The sequence below is a fragment of the Solanum lycopersicum genome, chromosome 2 (genome assembly GCF_036512215.1).
Source record: "Solanum lycopersicum chromosome 2, SLM_r2.1".
Lineage (NCBI taxonomy): Eukaryota > Viridiplantae > Streptophyta > Magnoliopsida > Solanales > Solanaceae > Solanum > Solanum lycopersicum.
In genome coordinates, this window is record NC_090801.1 from 28,489,052 (window position 1) to 28,512,771 (window position 23,720).

The window sequence follows — 23,720 nt, forward strand, 5'->3', positions numbered from 1 at the left end:
GGGAGGAATACCGAGAAGGTCATTAGTATGGGTACCGACTCAATGGGAGGAACTTTGGAGTCTAGATCTCTGACTCTTACTAAATGATAAAGACAACCTTTTGAGATCATTTTGCATGCTTTCAGACAAGAAATAATACGACCTGTAGGAATAGAATTTCACCCTTTTCACTCAACAACGGGTTCGTTTGGGAAGTTAAACCTCTCCACTCTTGTCCTACAATCAATGGATGAAAAACATGCATGCAATAAATCCTACCCAATAAAATATCAAAATCAAGTATATCGAGTTCTACTAGATTAACATAAGAAACTCTATTGGGCAACATTAAAGGAAATTTCTATACACCTTTTTTGCAACAACCGACTCACCCACCGGAGTAGACACTGTATAAGGTTCATGCAAAATATCGGGTAATATATAAAAAATTTTAGCTACTAGAGGTGTAACAAATGATAAAGTAGTGATGGGATCAAGTAAGGCATATACATCAAGAGATAAAACTTTCAACATAACATACTGATCACCACATCAGGGGAAGTCTCTTGCTCACCCCTAGAGCGGAGAGCATGGAAGCGGTTCTTCTTTGGAGCATCACTAGAACCACTTGCTTGAGCTTGACCACTACCCTTATCTTGACTCTTCAAGTTTGGGTAATCTCTCATCTTATGACCACTATTGCCACAATAAAAGCAATTATCCGTCCCCTTAAGGAAATTACCATAGTGCTTTTTACCACAATTTCCACAAGTTGACTTCTCATTTGGTGAATTAGTACCTTTTCCCTTCTTGAATACAGGGTTAGAAACCCTATCACCACTAGATCTTGGGAATTTTGAAGGGACTTAATTAGAAACCAACTTCTTAAATCTAAGCTTGTCTTTTATCTCACGCCTATTCCTCCATCAAATGACTTAGCTCTCTTAGTATCTATACTTTTTCGCTTAGTCCTTGCCTCCTCGACCCTTCTTGCATACACCACAAGATGGGAAATATTCATGCTGTCATATAGCATGGCCGATTGGAACTCTTCATGTAAGTCCTCTGACACCCCTATCACAAAACGGCTCATCTGGTCTCTAGGGTCGGATACCAAAGAAGGAGCGTATTTGGACAACTTAATGAATTTAAAAGAGTACTCATGGACACTCTTTCCTCCATGGTAAAGATTGATGATTTCCGTCACATTTTACTCACACTAAGGAAGAACCGATCTAGAAAAGTTGCCTTAAAGATCTCCTAAGTCACCAGACCACCCTTCAACGACCTATTATTCCTCCAGTGCACACGGGGAGCAATATTCCGATTGGCTTGGGCCGTCATACCCTGGGCTTGAACCGTCGAGGCTTGTGCTTGAGTTGTAATGGCTTGGGCAATTTGAGCAAGAATAGCTCTCATCTCTGCCTCCGTCATGGGTGGAGGGTTAGCCTGGGCTTTTTCCACATTAGTATCTTCTTCAAGTGGAGGAACTTGATCATCATGGGGAGGAGATTCCACATTGTCAATTTCCTCTTCAAGTCTTCGAGACGCATTCCTTCGAGTGTTCATGCTTCCTATAAGACAATAGTAGGATTATATGCAAAAGATCACCATAAATATACTCTATTGGCACGATATAAGATTTCCAAGAGACAATGATTCCTAAGCATCATATAGTCTACTCATAAATGTGGCACGCTTCACAATTACAAATACAAACCTACATACACGTGGTAGAGAGAGAGATATAAAGCATTGATATTCAATATCATGCTCTGATACCAAGTTTGCACATCTGGGTTTACCACCTAGATGTACCCGTCATCGCCGTCCTTTTCAAAGACTAAGACTAGCCTCTTAGTTTCATGTCATCACATTCATAGGTTGAAAATGCGGAAAAATTTAAAACTTTCATTATCACTACTTGGAGGTTTACATAGACCTCTACATAACCATAATATATATTGATATTGAGTATACGTAAAACCTTCATATAGGAAGGTTACTTAGACTTCTACTTTTATTGCACATACATATACGTAAAATATAGAAATAGTCTCAACTATTGTCTAATCTCATACCAAGCCCTTACATCAATTCAACAAGACCATGTATAGGTCATACAAAAGTACAATATGAGATTAAAAAGGAAAGGAATGATTGAATCAATAGATCATAACAAAATCTGTAAGCTAGATCATGGAATTGCTCTAGAAGTTGAGAACCTACCCAACATGGATGAAAGAAAGAATCCAATCCTTCAACAATGTCTCCTTCCAAACTCTTCAACGACCGGAACCTAAAATGTTTTGGGAAAAAAGAAGAAAATGGAGTTATTTCTCCACATATACTAAGAATGAGATCTTATGCATATACATAAGAAAAACATGCTAAAAAGGATTTTTTATGAAAACATGCCAAATTATGCTTTTAGGGACTTAATACAAAGTCAAGTACGTCATATCAACCAACCAAACATCCGTATTATCTCAACAAGTAATACTTATCCCAAGATAGTCGAAACCATGATTTTACACAATCCTAACATCAAGGAATAATATCACAAGAACGAATAAGAGTCAAACATATCATAATAAGCAAGACAACTACTCACAAGTCCTTATTAAGTCAACAAGTGCAATGACCAAGCAAATCCCCATAACCTTAGTCAATCAAGTATCCCCAACAAGAAAACATGACCAATGTCCAACTTTACATATCATGGAATTTAGGTTTACATTTCATCATATATTTAACATTATAACCAAGGCATATGCACAAATGAACTATCAACATATAGTATCAATAATGTTCCATGGTCATCGTATATATACATCATATATTATCATAACATAAACATATATAAGAACCTCCTCCTTAGACTCCCCTAAAGGCTAACTAGTTCAATGTTTATGTCACGACCGAAATCTAGACCCCAAAAGAGACTGGCGTCGTTGACTTTTCAGAGGTCGCAGACATGCCTATATACATTATCGTTACTTTATCTAGGTTAATTTTTGTGGAAAATTTGAACATTTTCTTATTTAACGTTCATATAAGACATTCTACTTAAACTCATAAATGTTCACAATCAACCATCTAACATTAAGATCATCAAATGAAACAAAAGTTCATAGCTTTAATAAATGTGTACTTGCAAAAATGACACCAATACAAAATCTGAAATGAAGTGGGAAATGAAACACTAGTGGAACCTGCTCCACTATCGAAGGCCTACATCTAAGCTAGACAATAACAGTAGACAGCCTTGAAAGCATGAGGGACGACCAAGTCTAGATGAAAGCTCCACGTCTGGATAGTTGTAACGTTGTACATACGATCTAACATCCACCTGTGCCTGCACCTCAAAATAGATAATTGTATGGAATTAGTACACACTTTTACTAAGTATAGGTATATGCAAGCACACACCAAGGACATGCATGAGAAAGAATAACTCTTTCCTAACAACATCTTTTATGGAAAGTCAAGTTAGTGGACTTGCCAAATTTTTATTAGGAAAGTTAATGGATGATAATCTCAAACGTACTTCTCAAATTAGAAGTAAAGCGGTCGTATCAATTAAAGAAACCAATTAATGAGGTTGGGATCGTTCCCACGAGGAAAATAGTTCAGACTTAACTTTATTCTATTATTACTATTGTTTATTCAATTATTTTATTGGAAAACAAAAGACAATAAAGGGGGGTTATTATATCTAAAATTAATGAAAATAATTAACTAAATTAAAATAAATAACTTACAGATTTAAATCTTGGAGCTTAATCAATTAATAAAAGCAAGTAGGGATTAAGCGTCCTCCACAGGTTCCTAACTTGATAATCCTAACTATAACAATTTTTTTCCTAGTATCTTGCATGTAAAGTGATAAGTTATGTATCTCTAAATCCTTTGTCCGACATCTAGAAAATTTCACTCCGCACCATTGTCCGACTACGTGTGTTGCTATACTCACCCTTACCTTTACCTCATATTAAGCATTGTATTTGATATTTGACAAAGTTATTACCTCGTACCAATGGACTCTAGCCTATTATATAGTATATACTAATTCTATATTGATAATTCTTTTCCTATTATCTACCTCCTAGGTCCGGCAACTAGCATTAATATGAGTTCTAACGTTACCCATCCGTTAAAAAGACTTGTAACCAAAAGAATTATCAATACATGCAAGACATTATTCTAGAATTGTTATTTTAGATAGATTTTACCTCATTACTCACCCATGGTTCCCACAACCCTAGTTATGGTGTTTACTTACCCATAGTCATAATCACACTATTCATATATTAATATAAGAAGTCATGCACTTACTTTGATGAGAAAGAATAAAATCCAAAAATTCACTTGATTAATCAACAAAAGCACCAACAATCAATTCTAGAAAAAGTGTAACAATTATTGAAATTAATACTTCAATACTTGAACAAGAGAACTAAAGATTATCCAAAAGTTTAACTCTAAAAAAGTCTAACATCAAAGAGTCCAACATCCAAAAGTCTAACATCCAAAATTCTAACATCAAAGAGTCTAACCCCAAACACGAGGTTTTACAAACTATTTATAATAAAAACAAAAACCTAATAAAAGAAGGATTCTAATTATTGAAAATATTTCAAAACGCGTCTGAGTCGATGGACCTCATGATGGACCGTCGTGGTCACGACTGGCCGTCACGACCTCCGTCGTCCCATACTCCACAAATTATTCTGTTTCTTTCTTCATTACTCTCAACGGACAGGTTTTACGAAGTGTTCCAACCACGACGGTCCATCATGGGTCCCCGTTCCATAAAACGTAAACTTGTTGGAATTTGGGTACTGTGACAACTTTTTTATCGTTGCGACAAACCAGCATGACGGACCGTCGTGGCTATGATGGTCCGTTGTATACTTCCATAATTCCACACTAAGTCAGACTTCCCTATCTTCCTTCAGCATCATCACTACGATGCCACCTATGGACCATCACAGGCTCGACGGACCGTCATAAGCTCTGCAGGTGGTCTCTGTTGCATTTATTCGCTCAAAAACTTCCGCGTTCATCTTTGGACAGATTTCCTGCAAATAAAGAGAATCTTGAACAAAAATCAATACAAAAAGGCTTTTGGACTCACAATAATCACATATATATAATATAAGTATTGATGCACTTACTTCAAAGAGAAAGAATAAAATTCAGAAATTTACTTGATTAATCGACAAAATCACCAACAATCAACTCCAGAGAAAAGTGTAACAATCCAAAGTCTAATATCCAATATAAACTACTAACTTAGAATGTAACATAAAAGTAAATAACAACCGAGAGTCTAACTATATGAGTGTCTAACTATATGAGAGTCTAACTATATGAGAGTCTAACCCCAAAAACATGATTTTGACAACTATTTATAAAAAACAAAAACCTAATAAAAGAAGGATTCTAATTGCTAAAAATCTGTCAAAATGCGGCTAGGTCGACTGACCTCACGACGGGCCGTCATGGTCACGACGGGCCGTCATGGTCACGATGGGCCGTCATGGCCTCCAACATCCTATATTTTACAAATCATTTTGCTCCTTTCTTCATTACCCTCGACGAAAAGGTATGATGGACCGTCTCAGGCACGACAGTCCGTCGAGGGTCTCTGTTCCATAACACTTAAACTCTTGGAATTTGGGTACTGGGTCTACTTCTCTGATCATCACGACGAACCAGCAGGACGAACCATCATGGCTATGATGGTCCGTCATGCACTTCATAACCCCACACTTGGTCAGAATTCCCCATATTCCTTCAGCAACTTCACTATGATTCCACCTACGGACCGTTAGAGGCATGACGGACCGTCACAAGCTCCGTAGTTGGTAACTTCTCTGCATTTCTTGCTCAAAAACTTCCGTGTTCATCTTTAGATAGATTTCCTGCAAATAAAAATAAAACTGCATAAAAATTAATACAAAAATGCTTTTGGACACACACTAATCTTAAGGAAAAAGAATTAAAAATACCGTGAAACCATGGTATATCAACACCCTCAACATAAATTCGTTGTTTGTCCTCAAGCGAGGCACTATGACTCACTACAAAATATTTGTACAATAGTATCAAATTTTATCTTTTGTAATCATCTGTCTATCAATCCTGATCAGTCTCATCATATTTATGCATGTTATCACTATTAGGCTTGAATTATGTGGAATAAGACCATGAAACAGACTCACCACGCACTAACATCTATCCTCTTCAATTTCTCATCGAGGTGCTAATATTTCCGGTATTGCAACTAGTATACTCACTTCAAAACAACATCCTCATTTTTCACACAATGATTTCAGTTTGAGTATAAGGAACTTTTCAACACTCTCTCTCAGAACAAATTGACAACTCATTCATACATATTGCCATAAGCTTGCCCTTATTTTCACTACTTTAAGTTCTATATACAACTATTAGGATCACGATAGGACTTTCTTAGCTTGTAACATAGGCTTAGGGTAAGGTAGGGTATATTTAGGTATAATTTAGTGGCTTTTCGCCCTCCTTGACATATCGGCTAAACATACAACTTTTTATCATTTTATTTTGCCCAATTTCTCATATTCTTTCACCTTGCTATTTTGCCTTCTTTTTCTCATCTGTGTAAGTGACTCTTCTATTTTCTTGCATGTATTTATATATATATATATATATATATATATATATATATATATATATATATATATATATATATATATATATATATATATTATTTCTCTTTTCTTTCCACTAGTTCTTGAGTCACTTTACTTTTGTTTTTTCTCTCTCTCTCTTTGTTCTTTCAACCCCACTTTCCAGAGCATTCCTTATAATAGCAACCCTCAACTCATGGATTTTCCATGAGTCAAAGTACACAATACCCAAAGTTGGAATAGGGCCATGAAAAGGTTTTTTACTGCATCAGCCACCCTAAACTTATGCTTGTGGCATAAGCTGAGGTGCACATGTCCAAGAAGTTACCAGGGACATCACATTATTCCCAGAAAAAATCAGTTGGGGTGAAAAAGAAAGGTCTAGTTTAAGATCAAATCGTTTGGATCAAAGAAGGATTAATTTCATATCGTTTTTTCACTTAGGCTAAAAATGGGCTATATTGAACAAGGGCCAATGATCTTTTCCTAATTGTCTATTACAACTTACTTCTAGCAGGACTAACCAGGTAAGTTCAAGCTCAGTAAAAATAGTGGACTATTCAAATCTTCCTCACACTTACTTGACATCTCATTCCTCTACCAGACTATCAGACACCTAGTTTGAATTTAGTCTTAGGATCATGCAGTGTTGTATCTCTATTTCATGCTTAGAGCCACACATTTATCAATTACTATGCCTAGTCATGCATCATTTTTATTTCATCAGGATATCATTTTAGCCATCATGCTTCAGAGTTAAACTATATACACAAGATATAGACATGCCGGTTTAACAATAAAATTAATCAGTCTCTTGGGGAAAAAGAACACAAGCAAGAAAACACCTCAAAAGAGGATAGTGAATTTGGCTACTCAGAATTCACCGTAGCACTCACTTTCCATTTACCCCACCCCTAACAAAAAGACAGGCAATTGTCCCCGGCAGTGGCGCCAAAATTTGATACGCTCAAACTTACTTCTCAAATAAGAAGTGAAGTGGTCGTATCAAGTAAAGAACTCAACTAATGAGGTTGGGATCGTTCCCACGAGGAAAATAGTTCACACTTAACTTCAATCTATTATTACTATTATTTAGTCAATTATTTCCTTAGAAAATAAAGAAAATAAAAGGTTTTTTTTTAATTTCTAAATGAATGAAAATAACTAGCTTAATTAAAGTAGACAACTAACAGATTCAAATGTTGGAGTTTAATCAATTAATAAAAGTAACTAGGGTTTAAGTGTTCCCCACAGGTTCCTAATTTGATAATTCTAACTATATCAATTCTTTCGTAGTATCTTGCATGCAAAGTGATAAGTTATGTATTTCTAAATCCTTGTTCCGACATCTAGAAAATTTCACTCCGCACCTTGGTTCGGCTACGTGTGTTGCTATACTAACCCTTACCTTTACCTCATATTAAGCATTGTATTCGATATTTGACTAAGTTATTACCTCGTATCAACCAATACTAGCCTATTAGATAGTATACACTAAATCTATGTTGATAATTCTTTTCCTATTATCTACCTCCTTGGTCCGGCAAGTAGCATTAAGGCGAGTTCTAACGTTGGCCATCCGTTAAAAAGACTTCTAAATTAAAGAATTATTAATACATGCAAGACACTATTCTAGAACTGTTATTTTAGTTAGATTTTAGCTCATTATTAACCCATGGTTCTCACAACCCTAGTTATAGAGTTTAGTTAAATATATATATAAATATATATATATATATATATATATATATATATATATATATATATATATATATATATATATATATATATATATATATATATAAGAATTCATGTACTTACTTCAATGAGAGAATAAAATCCAGAAATTTACTTGATGAATCGAAAAAATCACCAACAATCTACTTTAGAAAAAAGTGTAACTATCCGAAGTCTAATATAGAAAAAAATCTACCAACTAATAATCTAACATAAAAGTATGTAACAACCAAGAGTCTAACTATATGAGAGTCTAACTGTATGAGAGTCTAACCCCAAAAACAAGGTTTTTACACCTACTTATAAAAAATAAAAACCTAATTAAAGAAGGAATCTAATTGCTGAATATATGACAAAACGAGGCTGGGTCGATGGAGCTTGTGACGAGCCATCATGGTCACGATGGGCTGTCATGGTCTTCGTCATCCTATTCTTTAAATATCCTTCTGTTGCTACCTTCATTATCCTCGATGAACAGGTATGACGGACCGTTACAAGCATGACGGTCTGTCGAGGGTCTCTGTTCCATAACACTTAAACTCTTGGAATTTGGGTACTTGGACTACTTCTCTGATCATCACGATGACCCAGCAGGATAGACCGTCATGGCTACGATGGTCCGTCATGCACTTCGTAACCCCACACTTTGTCAAACATCCCTATCTTCCTTCAGCAGCTTCACTACGATGCCACCTACGGACTGTCATAGGCACGACAGACTGTCACAAGCTCCGTAATGTGGAAATTTTTTTGCATTTCTTGCTCAAAAACTTCTGCGTTCATCTTTAGATAGATTTTCTGTAAATGAAGAGAAACTTACATAAAAATTAATACAAAAAGGCTTTTGGACACACCCTAAACTTGAGGAAAAAACATTAAAAATACCACGAAACAATGGTATATCAGCCCCCTTCGGCTCCGTTACCCAGTCGGCAACCTCTCCATCAATAGATAAGTGTAGGGCCATCCACCTCTTGGTGGTCTCTCTAAGTAATGGCTCACGCAAGTTATTTCCATCATTAACAATTTGTTATCGGTAGTTTAACTCGACGGTGAGAGGGGTCCTGTTGTCATCAACATCCTCGCCGTACAGATACCGGCGTATGGCTGGTAGAAAGATGTCGACCTGTATGCCGCGTACTCTAACGTGCTCAAGTGGGGCCTGTTTTGCCGGGGAAGCCCGCCTATCAATCTATGATCGGAGAGTAGCCACATAAGAGGCGTAAAACTCTCGGACCAACTCCTCACTGTAACGGCCCAAAGAACGAGCTGTCCACTCTAGCCGTTGTCTGGTGAAGAGATTGTTGATAGTTGGCATGGTGGGGATACTCCTTTTAAGAACCCGCCTCTCCAGTTTAAGGGTCCGTGTCATGACACCTTTATCATTTAGAAACATGGCATCTGAAGACACTTGGTATTACCGATCGAGACACCACCCGGTTAGGCTGTTCGGCAACCAGGGTGAGAGGACGGTCCGTCGTAGATGTCCATTAGAGGACACTTGGAAAAAAATGAAGACCTTTACGACAAGGGTCTCTGACAACCATGACGGTTGTGAAGGATGGACCGTCGTGTTAATGACGGTCCGTCTTAGATGTCCGTCAGAGGACACTTAGAAAAAGTTGGAGAACCTTAGGAATAGGGTCTTTGAAAACTAGAATAGTTGTGAAGGACGGACCCTCGCGGGTATGACGGTCCCTCGTGGATGTCCGTCAGAGGACACTTGGAAAAAAATAGAGAACATTAGAACAAGAGTCTTTGACAACATGACAGTTGTGCAGGATGGAACGTCGTGTTAATGATGGTGCGTCTTAGAAGTCCGTCAGAGGACATTTAGAAAAAGTTGGAGACCCTTAGGAATAGGGTCTCTGAAAACCAGAAAGGTTGTGCAAGACAGACCGTCGAGGGTATGACGGTCCGTCGTAGATGTGTATCAGAGGACACTTGAAAAAAAATTGGAGACCCTTAGGACAAGGGTCTCTGAACACCATGACGATTGTGCAGGACGGACCATCGTGTTAATGATGGTCCGTCTTAGATGCAGTTAGAGGACACTTTGAAAAAGTTGAAGACCCTTAGGACAAGGGTCTCTAACAACCATGACGGTTGTGCAGGACGAACGTCATGGAACGACGGTCCGTCACATATGTACATTGGTGGACACTTAGAGAAAATGAATAGTTGGGTGTTGGAACAGACCCTATGACGGTTCATCGTGGGTATGACGGTCCGTCATCGGGGTCTCATTCTGTCATTCAGTGACAGAACTAAGGATGCCACAATCATCCCTTATGACTCAAAAAGAATACTTACTGTTAACCAACATGTTTCTAACCCAAATACCTAGAAAACTAGCAATGGTAAAACACCAATTTATCGAGTTTTAACAAGACAATTTGAGGATTCTCAACCTAGGTCATAAAAAATTGGTTCACAGAATGAAGACCCACAAAAAAAGAAATAGGCTAATAGTAATTGGAAAACAAAAATTCAATGTAAATGGGTAGAGATCAGAGACATATACCTGAGAAGAGGAGAAAAAAAACAAGCAAGTGAGGGACTTGGTTATCAAGAGCTGAACCACAGCAGCAGACTCCGACAAGTAGAAAGAAAATTTCCAGAATTGGAGATTTAGGGAAGTGATCAGTTGAAAGAGATGTAGGAAGTTGGAAGTTTCAAAGGGAGGGAATGGGAGACAGAGGGAAAGAAATTGTTCAAATGAAGGGGTGGGGGGTTTTAAAGGTTGATATTTTTTAAAGTCCCTTAGCTGGATCGGTTCGGGTTGCTGGTTAATGACACAACGAGTTTCTGACGATGGTCTGTCACATATGCGACGGTCGGTAATGTGTGCCCTAATTTTGAAAATAACTGAATAAAGTACCTGTCACAATGGATTCATGCGACGGTCCATCGATGTGTCCATCAGGGAATGTTTCGGAGTGATTTTCTGTAGAATTTCTTGGTGACGTGCCTTTAAATTTAAAACCCATTAGTAGAAAATGCTACCATTACTAGAAACAAAATTATACATATTGGGTTGCCTCCCAACAAGCGACTGATTTAACATCGCGACATGTTTGAAGACACTTGATTACTTAGACTTCATCTAGATTGTATGCCTCGATCATTTCATTCCCCGATTCAGCATGCCCGAAATAGATTTTTATTCGTTGTCTATTCACCTTAAACCGCACACCCTCCTTGGTTTCCAACTCAACTGCTCCATGAGGGAATAGTTGGGTAACCAAGTAAGGGCAAGTCCATTTTGACTTGATCTTGCCCGGAAACAAGCGCAAAGTAGAATTGTATAAAAGCACCAAATACCCAACCATAAACTCTCGTTTTTCAATATTAGGTCATGGTACTTCTTCATCTTTTCTTTGTAGGATATAGAAGATACCGATTGGACCTCACAACTCTGCCTCATGGACCTATAAATGTTGAAGGTCACTTCTTCATTATTTAACCAAAATTTCATCTACCCATTTTCCATATCAACGAATGCTATACCCATAGCAAGAAATGGCCTCCCAAGAATAATAGGCACTTCAAAATCGACTTCTAAATCAAGAATAACAAAATCTGCCGAAAATATGAACGACTCCACTTTTACTAGCACATCGTGGAGTATCCCTATAGGCCTTTTTACTGTTCGATTGGCCATTAGTAGCCGCATCGCAGTGGGATTTGGATCACCCAAACCCAACTTCTTATAAATTGAGAGAGGCATGAGACTTATGCTTGCCCCCAGATCACATAATGCTTTCTCAAAATGTAATAACCCGACTGTACAATGAATAGTGAGCACCCTGATATTTTTTCTTTTGTACTAGAGATGTTGTAGCAATAGCACTACAATGTTGCATTCTATCATCATCCTCAAAGTGACTGATCTTTTCTTTGTAACCAGATCATTCATAAACTTGGTATAACCGAGCATTTGTTATAGAGCTTCTACGAAAGGGACATTGATAGAAAGTTGCTTAAACATTGTTATAAAATGCCGATTTTACCATCCGCGGTCTTTTTAACTAATCTTTGAGGAAATGGTAGTGGTGGTCTAGGCATAGGAGTTATCTTTGTAGGCACTTCATTATCTTTTCCAGTGTTATCTTCTACTTCACCACCAACCTCTACCACTTTATCATTATCTTTCATCACCTTTTCCTCATTAGACGGCATAGGTGGGTCAATGAGTTGCTTACCACCCCGAGTAGTGATTGCCATACAGTGTCCATCATTTTTTGGATATTGGACAGTATTGCTAGGAAAAGTGCCCGATTGGCGTGTTGTTAGAGTCGCAGATAATTGGGCCATTTGCAACTCAAGTTGATTAATCGATGTTGCATGTGTATCGACTTTCTGCCCAATACCCGCTAAATCACTCCGTAACTCTTAAATGTGCTCATCACTAGCATCGAACCTCCTCATAGTTTTGTGCAACATATCATTAACTCATGCCATACTACCCCCACCATCCAAAGGAGCAATGTTACGATTTTGAGGAGGAACATAGGGTCCATTCCTATCATTTCTGTTACCATAGTTACCTCTGTTGAAGTTGTTATCGTGGACATAATGTCCCTGACGGTTATAGTGACCATAGATCCGACCTTGTTTTTCTTGACCTTGGCACCAAATCTCCTGATTTGAGCCTTGGGCACTCTGTCGGGACCCCCCCGCCAGCTCATTTACCGCATAGTAATCCTCCTCATAATAACATTCATCATTTGGTGGTGGTGGTTTAGAAAAGTAGTTAACTGCATTTTTCTTTTCTGCACCCCAAGTGACATGCTTTAATACCAACCCAAGATCAGTTATCATCTGAGCCATCTCTTCACGAATCTCATCTGTGGCTGGGTTGTGAGTGGATTGCACTGCGAAGGTATTTATTCTATTATATGTCTTCCTATTACTCCAAGCTTTATTATTTCGGGAGATTTTCTCTAACTTTTTGAAAATCTCGGCATAAGGACACTCCCCATGAGAACCACCCGCTATAGTATCCAATACCTCTTTATTATTATCTTCCTGTCCCGAATAGAAGTATTCCTTTAGTGACTCATCATATATGCGGTGATTGGGGACAATTCTCAAAAATGAAGTGAATCTATCCCAAGAACTGCTAATTGACTCTCCTGGTAGTGACACAAACTTGTTCACTCTCTCTTTGTTATTTTGTTTCTTCGAGACCGGGTAGTAACGTGCTAAGTAAACATCCCTTAGTTGGTTCCATGTGAAAATTGAGTTATAAGGGAGCCAAGTGAACCAAATAGCATCTTCTCCCGTCTGTGAGAGAGGAGATACACTTAGCCCTATTACATCCAAATCCAAATCAGGCCTCCTTATACAACTTTTACACACTGCCCTTACCTTAACTATATGGGCATGTGGGTCCTCAGAAGGTAGCCTTGAAAACAAACCTCTAGCAGTGAGCATTTGCATCAGACTGCTAGTTACCACAACGGTGTGGCCTTGTGGTAGAGTGGGCAAGACAAGTGGCCCATCAGAGTCTGCAATATTATCATAACCTCTGTAGTATTCTTGAGGGCTTGGAGCGGGATTTTGTCCCCCTTGTTGATTTTCACCTAGATCATCGGGTAATAACTGACCATGAACATCAACCGGAGCTGGGATGTTCTAGTTTGGATCATCATCGTTAACACCCAAGTTTCCATTTATATTGCATAGCATACGCTCTAATTCGTGGTTGTAGGTAAACAATGGTTCTCCTCCTCTCTGTGTATTTGGTATACAAGTATGTTAGTTCTTCAAAAATCAAAAACAATAAACAAAGTAAAATTAAGAAAATATTGAGTAAACTTTAGTAATAAGTTTAAGTTAATCTAAAATCTACTTTCCCCAGCAACGACGCCAAAATTTGTTACACTGAAACTTACTTCTAAAATAAGAAGTAAAGCAGTCGTATCAAGTAAAGAACCAAACTAATGAGGTTTGAATCGTTCCCACGAGGAAAATAGTTTAGACTTAACTTTATTAAGTTATTACTATTGTTTAGTCAATTATTTTCCTAGAAAACAAAAGTCAATAAAGGGGTTTTTTTATGTCTAAATTAATGAAAATAATTAACTAAATTAAAGTAAATAACTTACTGATTTAAATCTTGGATCTTAATCAATTAATAAAAGTAACTAGGGCTTAAGTGTTCCCTCCATGTTCCTAACTTTATAATCCTAACTATAAAAATTCTTTCCTAGTATCTTGCATGTAAAGTGATAAGTTTTGTATCTCTAAATCCTTGGTCCCGCATCTAGAAAATTTCACTCCGCATCTTGGTACGGCTACGTGTGTTGCTATACTAACACTTACCTTTACCTCATATTAAGCATTATATTCGATATTTGACTAAGTTTTTACCTCGTACCAATCATCACTAGCCTATTAGATAGTACACACTAAATCTATGTTGAAAATTCTTTTCCTATTATCTACCTCCTTGGTCCGGCAAGTAGCATTAAGACGAGTCTAACGTTGGCCATCCATTAAAAAGACTTCTAAATGAAAGAATTATCAATACATGCAAGACACTATTCTAGAATTGCTATTTTAGTTAGATTTTACCTCAATACTCACCCATGGTTCCCACAACCCTAGTTATGGAGTTTAGTTACTCATAGTCATAATTTCACTATTCATATATTTAATATAAAAATTCATGCACTTACTTTGATGAGAAAGAGTAAAATCCAGAAATTCACTTGATTAATTAACAAAAGCACCAACAATCAATTCCAGAAAAAGTGTTAACAATTACTGATATTAATCCTTCAATACTTGAACAAGAGTCTAACCTCAAAAATGAGGTTTTTTGAACTATTTATAATAAAAACAAAAACCTAATAAAAGAAGGATTCTAATTACTAAAAATTTGTCAAAACGCTTCTGAGTCGATGGACCTCGTGATGGACCGTCGTGGTCACGACGGGCCGTTATGGCCTCTGTTGTCCCATACTTCACAAATTCTTCTGTTGCTTTCTTCATTACCCTCAACGGACAGGTATGATGGAGTGTTCAAAGAACGACGGTCCATCAAGGGTCTCCGTTCCATAATACTTAAACTTCTTTGAATTTAGATACTGGACTACCCTCTTATCATTGTGACGAACAAACAGGACCGACCGTCGTGGCTATGACGGTCCCTCATGGACTTCCGTAATCCCACACTATGTCAGACTTCCCCATCTTCCTTCGACAACTTTACTACGATGCCGCTACAGACCGTCACAAGCTCGATGGACCGTCATAAACTTTATAGGTGGTCTCTTCTAATTTTCTTCGCTCAAAAACTACCGCGTTCATCTTTGGATAGATTTCCTGCAAATAAAGAGAAACTTGCATAAAAATCAATACAAAAAGGCTTTTGGAGACACACTATACTTAAGGAAAAAGCATTAAAAATACCGTGAAACCACGGTATATCAATTGACCTGCCAAAATTGGATTTGGAAAGTCATGCCATGAGTGTAACATGCATCATCAAACTTCTCATATTTCAAACAGCACATAACATATTTCACATATCATATCACGTATTTCATATCATTCTTTTGTATGCCATGATACCTTGCAATCATGGACTTGACATTAGGACTTCCCAAAATGAGGGCTCAACATATGGGACCTCAACTAGGGAGCTTGTTCGGCAAACACATAATCTGCTTTTTTCATTCATACCTACTTCATTTTTTCATTCTTTCATATACTAGTACAATCCACAGTAATACCTAGGATGTAGTTTAAGACTCTCATCGGGTTTGCTATGCAATGACCAAGAATAACGTAGCGTTGTTACTTAAATCTGCTCACCTCTTAATTATCCTATCCTTAAACCTTTGGTATCGTTCATTTCATTATGTGCATCATTTGAGGCTTACCTCATTCATTCATTGGGAACTTTAACTTTAACTGACATAGATGATGTGAGCATCAGGATACCCAGTTTCTCCCCCACACTGAAAAGAGATTGAATCACCGACCGAAATCACCCAAAACATGCTAGCATACATGGGAATTGAACCTTGCTAGATCCCTATATTGGCAGTATAGGTTTGAAGACTAGGAGATATATGGAGACCCATAACCGGCATGATGGACAGTCTCATCTCATTAGCATTACATGAACCTCCACCCTTCCTGAAAGAAGGCATCATCGTTCATAGCTAGCCTATCAGTGATCAGTATAAAGTTCCATTACATTCAACTCATACATCATGTGAGATGGCTTCTAGCATGAGGACATCATAGCTCATTAGTTGATTTTTAATCTCATCATTAGTATTAAGTATACATTTACTTCAATACTTTCATTAGAGTGTTCATAGAGACATGTCTCATAATTAACTTTGCACTCTCATAGGTGAGTACGTTTTGGTGACATTTACTTAGGCTCATTTGAGATTGCTCTCATATTTGAAATTAGCCTCTTATCATTTTGTCACCACATTTATTAACTTAAGAACATTTGCTCTTCATAATTACTCACCCCTTTACATGAATGTTCATTTCATCATATGCCAATGTACTTGGCAATTTAGTGTGTTTCACACTCTTACTTAACCCCTTCTAGGTTTTACATCATTTCATCATATATATCTTAGGTTCACTTACTTTTAAACTTATGCTAGACTTATGAGTCAACACATACAAGCCATGGGGGTTCATTCATAGTTTGTCTATGTGATTCATATTTACCCAAGATTATGTGGTACAAGAGTTATGCATCTTGTAGATATGCCAAGATATTGATTTGATTTTTAGAGGCACCATTCATTAAGTATTTACTTATGTATGACTAATATGCCAATACGGAATTGGGTAAGGGAACCCGACTTCGAATCCCGTGGACCACACTTTGTTAATTTTGTTTAACCTAAGATTGGATTTACATTTCGTCTTGGGGAACCCAATTTCGAATCCCCTCATAAACATTATTTTTCCTTTCTTTTTCCCTGCCCTCACTTCACCTTAGGTGTTTTAAGCATTAGGGATATAGGTTTGAATTCCCATAGCAACATTCATTTTTCTCTCTTTTTCGTAAGTTTTTCCATGTTGGCAGAGAGGAGGTGGGTTCGAATCCTACTCCTCTCATTATTATTATTATTATTATTATTATTATTATTATTATTATTATTATTATTATTATTATTATTATTATTTTTAATTTTAATTTCTCTCCTTGTATCCTACTTAAGCCAAGATATGGTGGGTTCGAATCCACTTCTCCCATTATTTTTATTAATTTAAATTTTCCCTTTTACTCTCTTGTTTGGCCGAGAAGTTGTGGGTTTGAATCCCACATCTCTCATTTTTTCCATCTTTCATGTAGTGAGGTCTTGGGTTCAATCCCCACTGACCTCACATGTTTTAAATTTATTTTTAAGATTCTCAAACTTCATGTATTCTTGCCAAACACTCCATCACCAAGTGCTTGAAATTTCATTAAATTTTCTAGCCTTTATTAAATAACATTCATACGTTCATTTTGTGGTATTTTTACAATTTGTTTAATGCATTTTTGGGCGTAGATTCATTGTTGTTTTAGCTTAGATTTTTTCACTTAAGATCAGTCACCTTACACTTCATTTAAACATCAAAATTTACACGCCTTATGCACAATAAATCCAATCATCAAACTAGCCATTTTAAGACTTCAAAATGGAGAATAACAATAAACATTTTACACATTGCACCACATCTTTTTCGGTTGAAATCATTGAAGATGCTTGCTATTTCCAAACACAAAATCACAAAGAACATCATATTTCACACTTACCTACCAGCAACCATACAAACAACATGATTTCTAACCTAATTTAGATTGAAATCAGAAGGACACTAGGGACAAGGAATTTGAAAATAAAGGATGACAGTCCTAGTTTCATAAGTTGAATTTTGTAGAAAGAAATTTCTCTTGGAGAAACTATTCAAAGAGAGAAAACCCATACATGGTTGTAGATTTCCACACCTTCAAATATTTTCCCAAATCCTCCACTAAACCTTCAACACAATCCCGTCAAGAAGATGATGTAAAACTTTCATTTCTTAAGTTAGCTTGCTTGATTGTATGTATTTTTTGTAAGTTCTTTGAGTGTCGAGAACTTTTGATTGTTTTCTAATGTTTTTTTTTTATATTTTTTTCAGAGAAGAGTTTAGGCGTGTGGAAGAGTTTGTGAGAGATAGTTCCCCTTAAAACTAGGATAGTTGGCAAGAGCTAGTTAATTTAATTTAATAATTAATAATTTATAACTAAAATCTGATCTCCCATTTTTAATCAGACAATAATAAAATAATATTAATTAACTAAATGAATTTACCCATTTAAATAAAAACAATTTATTTCATTGCTTCCACCTAGGTTCGAACCCGGGTGGAGCAAGACTTTACTCTTAGAGCCCATTTTCATCCCTCTATCCCCAAAACAACCCTCCAACATATTAATTAAATAATTAAATATATATTTAGTGTAATTAAAATATTACCCTTAGCTTAGTAAAATACCATTTTACCCCTAGACCCTCCAAACTTATGATTTCCCCTTTTTAAGTCATGTAAAAACTCATCTGGGTATATCTTCATATTCGGGATCCCTACATGGCTGGACCAAACCTTTCCTAGATCAACTAACTCTTCAATTTCGTTGAATTGGCTGTTGCAAGGGTTCAGAGGCCTGGATCTACACGCATCAATCTGTGTGAACCCGGTCTAATCGTAGTCATTCTAGACAAATTAAGCATTACTTATCATATTCATTTTTTTGGTTGTTACATTATTCTCCCCTTAGGAACATTCGTCCCCGAATCACACTATTCTTTACTAACAATAAGTAAGTCATCTATAGAATGTATGCATACATAGGTAATTCAATACTCCCCATTGGTAAATATATGATTCACATGTTAACATGATGGTGCACATCCTTGAAACCTATTAGTAGCTTCACATTTATAGACTAAGGAACTCTTTCCTAAACTAGTCTCATCAAAGCATACAACTTAAGTAAACATATAACTCATAAAAATCAGCAACCTATATGATGACTCAAACATATTAACCTCATACTAGTGCATAAACACCATACACAGTCAAATACTTGAAGGAATAATTAAGGCTACTCACCCGAGACTTCACTAGAGGTGTCTTCCTTTGCACCCGTAGACTTGAGTGCGAAGAATCATTGCCTCCTTGGAGCCTCCTCACTTGGACCATTAGGATGAGATCTCTCCTTCCCTTGTTCTTGACTTTTATTCGGACAATCCTTCACCATGTGGCCCATTTCGCTACAACTATAACAAGAGTTAGAGCCCCTCCTACACTCTCCTCCATTAAGTTTGCCACACTTCCTACAAGGTTTCCTCTCCCGAGGTGTATTTACTTTACTGTTTCTCTAAACTCTGGGATCGAAATCCCTATCAGAGCGATCCTTGGACGAACTTGACTCTTCTTGGTGGGAGAGTCCCTTTTTTGACCTAGGCTTATCCCTGATTTCTTTACTACTCTTCCTTGAAAAGTTCTTCTCAGCGTGCCTTGACATGTTCCCTGCCCTAGTATGCTTCCTCTTCATTCTTTCCTGCAGTTGTTCGACATGAACCGTAAGCCTAGAAAGGCCCATGCTAGCATGCAATATATCTACCCTACACTCTTCCTCAAGATTTTCAGCAATCTTAGATCTAGTGTAAATGGGAGGATTCATCCTCGTGAAGTCCCTTAACCAACTATCCGTGGTGATGGCAAGTGTATTCTTCTTGGGAACACCTTGTTGCTCTGCCTGGGCTGTCATAGCCTAAGCTTGTAAGGTCATGGCTTGGGCCTTCTGTACAAAGGCTATCGTTACTTCTCCATGTTTCAACATAGCTTGGTTAAGATGCATCTCCATTCCAGCAGTTGGAGCCTGGGGAGGAACTTGATTTACCCCAACAGCTGCTCCTCCAATCTCTTTGTTTGTGTTTCTTCTCATATTCATCTTTCTGAATCTCAAAAGTTGATGTTAGATACGCGTTTAACACCAAGAAATCAAACATTAGAGAAAAGACAGTAAGATCAGAAGAAGGGAATTTTCCTACGCATCATGCAATCTCTAAATTAGGATAGTGGTGCACTTCACTATCGTGACTTAGAAACTACTAAATGTGGTTGAAGTGAACTTATTATTTATGTAATCTAACCTAGTGATATGATACCACTTTTGTCACGACCAAAATTATGAATCCATACAAGAACGATGTCTTTGACCTCTCAAAAGTCGCAGACAAGCCTACATACGTTATCGTTACTTTATCTAGGTTAATTTTTGCCAAAAATTTGAATGTTTTGTTATTTAACATTTGTATAAGACAGTCTACTTAAACTAATAAATGTTGAAAATAAACCATCTAACATTGAGATCATAAAATGAAAGAGATAGTTCATAGATGCATTAAATGTGTACTTGCCAAAACGACACCTATACAAAATCAGAAATGAAGTGGGAAATAAAACACTACTAAAACATGCTCCACGATATAAGCCCTACATCTAAGCTAGGGAATAACAGTAGACAGCCTCGAAAGCATGAGGGCCTACCGAGTCTAGATGAAAGCTCCATGTCCGGATAGCTGAAACGTTGTACCGAACAATCTAACGTCCACCTGTGCCTGCACCTAAAAATAGATAATTGTATGGAATTAGTACATACTTGTACTAAGTATGTGTATATGCAAGCACACACCAAGGACATGCATGAGAAAGAATAGCTCTTTCATAACAACATCTTTTATGGAAAGTCATGTCAGTGGACTTGCAAAATTATGATTAGGAAAGACAATGCACCTGCCAAATTTGGATTGGAAAGTCATGCCATGAAGGTAACATGCATCATCAAACTTATCATTTTGCAAACAACAGATAACATATTTTACATTTTATATAACGTATTTCATATCATTCTTTCATATGCCATGAGCTTGGGATCATGGACATGACGTTAGGACTTCCCAAAATGAGGGCTCAACATATGGGACCTCAACTAGGGAGCCTTCTTTAGAAAACACAGAATCTACTTGATTCATTCATACGTACTTCATTTTTCATTCTTTCATATACTAGTGCAATCACCAGTCATACCTAGGATGTAGTTTAAGACTCTTATCCAGTTTGCTATGCAATGATCAAGAATGACCAAGCGTCATTACTTAAGTCTATCTCACCTCTTGATTATCCTATCCTTCCACCTTTGGTATCGTTCATTTCATTATGTGCATCATTTGAGGCTGCACTCACATATTCTTTGGGAAGTTTTAGCTTTAACCGACATAGATCATGTGAGAATCATGAAACCCAGTGTCTCCCCCACACCAAAAAGAGGTGGAATTACAGGTCAAGGTGACCCAAGACATGCTAGCGTACACGGGGATAAAACCCCGCTAGATCCCTATATTGGCATCATAGGTTCAAGGAGTAGTATATATAAGGAGACCAATACCCGGCATGCCAGACAGTCTCATCTCATGAGAGTAACGTGAACCTCCGCCCTTACTGAAAGAAGGAATCACCACTAATAGCTATCCTATCGGTGCTCAATATAAAGTTCCATTACATTCAACTCATAAATCATGGAAGCAGGCTTCTAGCATGAGGACATCACAGTCATTAGATTATTTCTCATCCCATCATTAGTATTAAGTATGAATTCGCTTCAATACTTTCATTAGAGTGTTCATAAAGATTGATCACTTCATTAACTTTACACTCTCATAGGTGAGTACGTTTTAATAACATTTACTTAGGCTCATTTAAGATTTCTCTCATCTTTTACATTAGCCTCTTATTATGTTGCCACCACATTTATTAACTTTAGCACATTTGCTCTTCATAATTACTCACCCTTTTACATGAATGTTCATTTCATCATATGCTAATGCACTTGGCCATTTAGTGTTTTACACTCATACTTAACCGCTTCTAGGTTTTACATCACTTCATAGCATACATCTTATGTTAACTTACTTTAAACTTATGCTAGACTTATGAGGCATCATTCATTGTTTGTCTAAGTGATTCATGTTTACCCAAGATTATGTGGTACAAGACTTATGCATCTTGTAGATATGCCAAGATATTGATTTTGATTTTTAGAGGCATCATTCATTAAGTATTTACTTACGTATGACTTATATGTCAATACGAAATTGGGCAAGGGAACCCGACTTCGAATCCCTTGGACAACACTTAGTTAATTTTGTTTCACCTAATTTTGGATTTACATTTAGGCTTGCGGAACCCAATTTTGAATCCCCTTACTAACATTATTTTTCCTTTCTTTTTCCCTCCCCTCACTTCACCTTAGATGTTTTAAGCATTAATGGATCCGGGATCTAAACCCTAAAGCAACATTCAATTATTTCTCTTTTTCCTATGTTTTTCCATGTTGGTCGAGAGGAGGTGGGTTCGAATCCCACTCCTCTCATTATTATTATTATTATTATTATTATTATTATTATTTTAGTTTCTCTCCTTGTCTCCTCCTTCAGCAAAGAGGTGGTGGTTTCGAATCCCACTACTCCCATTATTTTTATTTAATTTACAATTTCCGTTTTACTCTCTTGTTTTGCAGAGAGGTTGTGGGTTCGAATCCCACACCTCTTATTTTTTTTCCAGCTTTCATGTAGTGAGGTCTTGGGTTCCACTGACCTCACATTTTTAAATTTATTTTTAAACTACTCAAACTTCATGTATTCTGTCCGAACAATCCATCACCAAGTGCTTGAAATTTCTTTAAATTTTCTAGCCTTTATTTATTAACATTCATTCGTTCGTTTTGTGGTATTTTTACAATTTGATTAATGCATTTTTGGGCGTAGATTCATTGTTGTTAAAGCTTAGATTTTTTCACTTAAGATCAGCAACCTTACACTTCATTTAAACATCACAATTTACACACCTTATGAACAATAAATCCAATCATCAAACAAGCCATTTTAAGACTTCAAAACGGAGAATAACAATAAACATTCTACACATTGCACCACATCTTTTTCGGTTGACATCATTGAAGATGCTTGCTATTTCCAAACACAAAATCACAAAGAACATCATATTTCACACTTAGCTACCACCAACCATACCAACAACATGATTACTAACCTAATTTATATTGAAATGGAAGGAGACTAGGGACAATGAATTCAACAATAAAGGGGACAACCCTAGTTTCATGCGTTGAATTTTGTAGAAAGAAGTATCTCTTGGAGAAAGGATTCCAAGAGAAAAAATCCATAACTGGTTGTAGCTTTCCAAACCTTCAATGTGATTTCCATATCCTCCACTAAGCCT